General features: G+C 47.8%; 1 pseudogene; it reads right to left on the reverse strand.

Moving 5' to 3' along the window:
• Positions 1-2,827: 2,827 nt before the first annotated feature.
• On the reverse strand, positions 2,828-3,327 carry LOC127490808 (proline-rich nuclear receptor coactivator 2-like; annotated as a pseudogene).
• Positions 3,328-6,027: the final 2,700 nt, after the last annotated feature.

A 6,027-nucleotide genomic window follows, 5' to 3' on the forward strand; every position in this document is an offset into this window, starting at 1 on the left:
CCTCATTTTAAGTTCAGGAGCATCTGCAGTACAGTTTTTATGTTTTAGTTTCTTATATTTTATTTGAAAATCTATATAGAGGTTCCATTCATGTGAGCTATGAAGAGAGACTCTAAGCTAATTTATTTTCCCTCAATTAAAAGCAGTCTTTCAATTTCTTTTTTTAAAGATTTATTTTATTTATTTGAAAGACAGAGCCACAGAGCGAGGTAGAGACAGAGAGAGCAAGAGTTCTTCCATCCTCTGATTCACTCCCCAAATGATTGTGATGGCTGGAGCTGTGCCCATCCAAAGCCAGGGGCCAGGAGCTTCTTCCAGGTCTCCCACGTGGGTGCAGGGGCCCAGGAACTTGGACCATCCTCTGCTGCTTTCCCAGGCATATTAGCAGGGAGTTGGTTAGGAAGTGGAGCAGCTGAGACTTGAACCGGGACTCATATGGAATGCCAGTGCTGCAGGCTAGGGCTTTAACCAGCTGTGCCACAGCCCCAGCCCCAGCAGTCTTTCAATTTCCACTTGGTTTATCTTTGCTATCTACACACACACATACAGACACACACACTTCGATAATATCCTCAGTCCTTAAACTCTTTTTTTTTAAATTATTTGACAGGTAGTTATAGACAGAGAGAAAGATAGAGAGAAAGGTCTTCCTTCCACTGGTTCACCCACGAATGGCAGCTACGCTGATCTGAAGCCAGGAGCCAGGTGCTTCTTCCTGGTCTCCCATGTGGGTGCAGGGCGCAATCACTTGGGCCATCCTCCACTGCCTTCCCGGACCACAGCAGAGAGCTGGACTGGAAGAGGAGCAACTGGGACTAGAACCCGGCGCCCATATGGGATGCCGGTGCCGCAGGCAGAGGATTAACCAAGTGAGCCATGGCGCCGGCCCCAGTCCTTAACTCTTAATACCTGCATATTTATTTCTGTGGAGGGTTAATCTTGAAGCTACCATTTCTTTTACAGACAAGAACATTGAAACACGGAGAGGCAAATTAACTTTCATGGACTCACCTAGTAGGTGAGTGGGGTCTCTGCGAGGAAAATCCATTTCTGACGGCTCCTAGCTCCGTGCTGCCGAATCGGTCTCCTAATCCTCTGCTCTTCCTCCCCTGAGATGCCAGCCAGCAGCATCACTTATTCCCATGAGCTATCTCTCCAGCTAGCCCACCCTGTCCAACACGGCAGCTCCCAGCCACGTGTGGCTGTGGAGGTTTGAAATGTGGCTAATCCAAACTGAAACGTGTGGCAAGTATCAACCACACACTGGATTTTGAAGACTTGGTGCAGGAAAAAGAAAAAAAAGAAGAATGCAAAGAATGCAGAAATCTCAGACTGATAGTAGTTAAAGTGATTGCCTGCTGAAGTGATGAAACACTGGATAGACTGGATTAAACGAAAGATATTAAAATCAATTTCACTGTTTCCTTGTACTTTTTAGTATGGAAAATTAGAAATCGCATTATATTTCAATTTGACAGTATAGAAAAGTAGATTCTTCACTCTTCTTGGGCATTATATTTTGTTTTTGTCCATTCCCCCTGTTTTTCTCACCATTTTTATCTTAGCAGTTAGCACAGTTCCTAGCACAAAGTCCTCTTGGATGCTCACGGAATATTTGCTAATGGAATGGATGTGTGGTTAGGTGAACTGCACAACTACAACCACAACCCTTCCTCTTCCTCCTCCTCCTGCACCTCCTCCTCCTCCCACTTCTTCTTCTTTGGTACAACAGTTTAACTGTATTTGTGTCAAGGATCATAAATTTAAGATTAGAGGAACTCTTTAATAGCGCATCTTTGGGCTTGAAGATTAAAAGAAAAAAAAACCCTATACTGCATTTCACGTCTCTTAAAAATAGGAAGTATTTCAGCAATTTAAAGGTTTTTAAATTATATTATAAAGCTCACGAAACACTAGGGTTTCCTTAGAAATGCAGTTTACATCCGAATCCATCGTTACATACACTTGCACTCCAGCACAGGGGCAAACTTCAGAATCAAAGCATTCCAGACCTTTAAAATTAAGCCACGGTATAAAAAATAGTCCATGGTCTTACACTGAGCAAACTCACACTCTTTGCAGGCTAAAGGCCAAGAAACTTTACATGAGCTACAAGATGCGGTGTATTTACTCGGCTCTCTTCCTGAGGTATTGAAACTTTCCCATTACACGATTGCAGTGGTGTTCTGGGGTCAGCTCACTGCCAGCATAGCTGGTGCAGTGCTGCAATACAAAAACGTGTCTGAAAGCAGTTGAGTAATCAGCCAATACCATTTCTACAAAACACGGTTTTGGTGCATTTGCTGGCTGTCGGGAAGAAGGCCTTTGGGGTGCACCGTGCCTCACCCGAGGCCTTGAGTGCCCAGCCCACAATCCCCACTGCATGCTTGTCTAGAATGTAACTTACTCAGCAAGGAAAATCCTCACCTTTCTCTTGGCAGTGCCTCAGGCTGTTGACAGATCACTGGTCTGGGTGTTTCTAACCAGAAGCGTTCAAAGGTTCGCCTAGTTCTCCGTCCATGTATGTGCTAGGTGATTGTTAATCTGACTCCCTAGAAACTGATTTTATAAACAGGTCCACTATACACTGATTCACTTTAAGCAATTACCGATCCATGAGTGATCAGCTAGCTACTTTCTCCCACAGCCAATAGAAAATCGGAACTTGAATGGGAATCTAAACTTGCATGCTTTCACTTCGGAGCGACCAGGCTGAGAACACTTAATATCAAGTACAATTATTTAGTTATTCTAACTGCACCACCTCAGCCATTACATCACAGCGCATACAACAAAACAGATGAGAGGATGCCTGATTATGCTTTTTGCACTAATTAGTTTTACACAAACAGATTACATTCCCTAGTCGCATTTGTTTCACACCAGTGTAAACATTCGCATTTTATCTTATTTTACACCTGTACTTTCGGTAGGGGTTTAAGTCGAATGTCATTATTTCTTTATCGGCAGGATTAAAGGAAAGAGGAACCCAGTGGCTTGGTGGTCTGGGAAGAACACTCGGCGATGGCGGCTCACTGAATCTGCTCCAGGGTAGTTCTGATGAGCCTGTGGCTTAAAAAGCAAGCTAGGACTTGGCAAGTTGGAGTTCCACTTTTGATTACTTGGACATTTTTTGTTCTTCCCTCCATTTCACATGGCTTCCACGCAGCAATTACAACCATGTCCCCTGTCTTTTTTTTTTTTTTTTTCTCACGAACAATCTTCATCTGGGAATTGTGATCCTTGGTCCTCTGTTAAGCAGCCGTTGGTCCTTACTAACATTTCTAGAGTGAGGGTTGGAACGCTGCACCTCTCTCCAGCACCCATCTTCAGCGTCATTGTGGCCTTCCCGTCTGTTTCTCAGGTTGCAGGGTTTCCACCACCATTCTCTTCCTGGCTGCAAAGCCCAAGGGTAAAAGGTGCTGCTTTCTGGCCATTTGGTTCCTTGCTATGTATCCACGGTTCCTCGTGGGCCGATCTGCTGAGGTCAGCCTAGGAGCTGAGGCGGAGTCTGTTCAGCACACACACACGTGGGAGAGAAGTGCTAGTGACTTCAACGGGAGCTACACGGCTGCCTCTCAACCTGGAAGTCCTCCTTTCTTTCCTGGGAGAGACAGAGCGTGGAGCAAACAAAGCCCACAAGCACCAGCCAGCTAGCAAGGACCACCTTACGTCTCTGATCCGACCCATACCTGCTTCTGAAAGGACAGGATGCCCCAAAGTCGTAAGAGCTGAGTTGTTTTGTTCTCCAAATTTGGTTTTCATTTTTATTCACTTACTTGAGAGGCAGAGAAGCAGACACAGAGGGTACCGCAGCTGTTGGTTCACGCATCAAATGCCTGCAATGACCAGGCTGAAGCTCGGAACGGAGGTATTCTAGATGGGTGGCGAGAACCCAGTGACCCGAGCCATCACGTGCTGCCTCCCACAGTCTGCAACGGCAGGAAGATGAGGTCAGGAGCTGGAGACAGGACGCAAACCAAGGCACTCACGTGGGCTGCAGCACCCCAACACGTGCCTTAACTGCTGTGTCGTATTCTCCAAGTTTAAAGGGATTGGTGAGGACGCATGATAGCCAGTAATAAAGGTCCCTGAGTCACCAGGAATTAACAGAGGGCAATTTGGGATGGGGCGTGACTCAGGCTGCAGAGGTCGCCTGTTTGAGAACCCCTCCATGGTCAACAGAGGAACTTTATGTCACTGTGGCCTAGCACAGACATTGATTTGCATAACACGATCTGCTCTCTCTCTCACTACCCTGGGATCGGGTCCCTCTTATCATGTGTTCCCTCAGCTTCTTCTTTAAGCCAGGCCTCCAAGAACGCCCATTCCTGTACCCAGCCCACTACAACCTCTGTCTGTGAAACAGCACAACAGCCAAGGGGGCAGGCCCTGGAGCAGGGTGGTTGGTTTGAACCGAGTGCTTCCTACTTATCACAGGTGTTTGATCTCCAGACAGTTCCCTTGACCCCCTAAGCCTCACCTTCCTTGTCTGTGGACGTAGCGTGGCAGTTAGTAACTCCAAAGCATTTAGGATGGCGCCTGGGGTGCAGTCATTATTTCATGGCTGCTATGTATCCTCAGCCCTAGAACTCATTCTGTGTCACAAATCACACTACTGTTTGTCTTTACCCCTCGCTGGGTCCGTGAACCATGGTCTGGGCACCCATGCTTGGCTGTTTGTCATGGCTGTAATTAGAAAACACCCATCTCCTATAAAGCACGCATTTGGGTGTGGCCATGGGAGACTTTGTGCTCATCTGTGAGGCAAACATTTACTTACTGCAAGACCTAGGTTTGGTCTCTTAATTACGGAGTTTTGCCAAGTGGCAGAAATGATACCTACCTCTCTCAAGTCAGTAGAGAGCCAAGTGGTAAACCATGCATTGGTCATTTTGGTTAACTCTAAAGCACTGGCATATAAAGCAGCAAGATACCAGAAGTGAGAACAGTTTGTCCACATGTCCAGAAGAGCAGAAATTGAGACTTGACATTATTCATTTAAAAACGTGTAGTGTGCAATCATGTTTGCCAGGGGCCTGGGGAGTGGGGAGTTATTGCTTGGGTGTGGACAGAGTTTCAGTCTGGGAGGCTGAAGCATTCTAGAGATGTGTGGTGGTAAGGATTGCACAGTAATGTGAGTGTGTTGGCTGCCACCGGGCTGGACACACACAGGAGCCCTACCAGGGCTGTGCCCACCCTGTACACCAAGGTGCTTCATGGTACAAATCCCAGGGGCCCATGGAGGCACGAAGGAGGGCTCCCAGTGATTCTGGGGCAGAGGTGGTCTGGAAATGCTTCCTGGGTGCCCTCAGGATTTGGTCCAGGCAGAAACAAAAACAGGTCTTGCGACTGGAAGCAGAAGAGCCCAGGACACAGGAGAGTGAGACAGGCCCAGTGTGCTGGGGAGAGGAGTGTGAGCGTGAAGTGAGCTTGGCTCTGTGAGATGCTGCCTGAGCGGGGCTCTATAGCTCATCTCCTCCGAGGGCCCCTGGGAAGTACTGAAGGCTTTGGGAAGGGGAAGGCACATCCGGACGAGCCTTTTTGACAGCTCACTGTGGCAGACGCATGGAGGTTTTTATCTATCTATTTATTTATTTATTTTTATTTAATAAATGTGAATTTGGGGCCAGCGCCATGGCTCACTAGGCTAATCCTCCGCCTTGCGGCGCCGGCACACTGGGTTCTAGTCCTGGTCGGGGCACCGGATTCTGTCCCGGTTGCTCCTCTTCCAGGCCAGCTCTCTGCTGTGGCCCAGGAGTGCAGTGGAGGATGGCCCACATGCTTGGGCCCTGTACCCCATGGGAGACCAGGAGAAGCACCTGGCTCCTGCCTTCAGATTAGCACGGTGCGCCGGCCGCAGCGCACTGGCCACGGTGGCCATTGGAGGGTGAACCAACGGCAAAAGGAAGACCTTTCTCTCTGTCTCTCTCTCTCTCTCACTGTCCACTCTGCCTGTCAAAAAAATGTGAATTTACAAAGTGCAACTTTTGTATTGTTGTGGCTCCCCCCCCACTTCCCTCCCTC

The sequence above is a fragment of the Oryctolagus cuniculus genome, chromosome 6, assembly GCF_051225735.1.
Source record: "Oryctolagus cuniculus isolate XC-2025 breed Fujian yellow rabbit chromosome 6, ASM5122573v1, whole genome shotgun sequence".
NCBI classification, from domain to species: Eukaryota; Metazoa; Chordata; class Mammalia; order Lagomorpha; family Leporidae; genus Oryctolagus; species Oryctolagus cuniculus.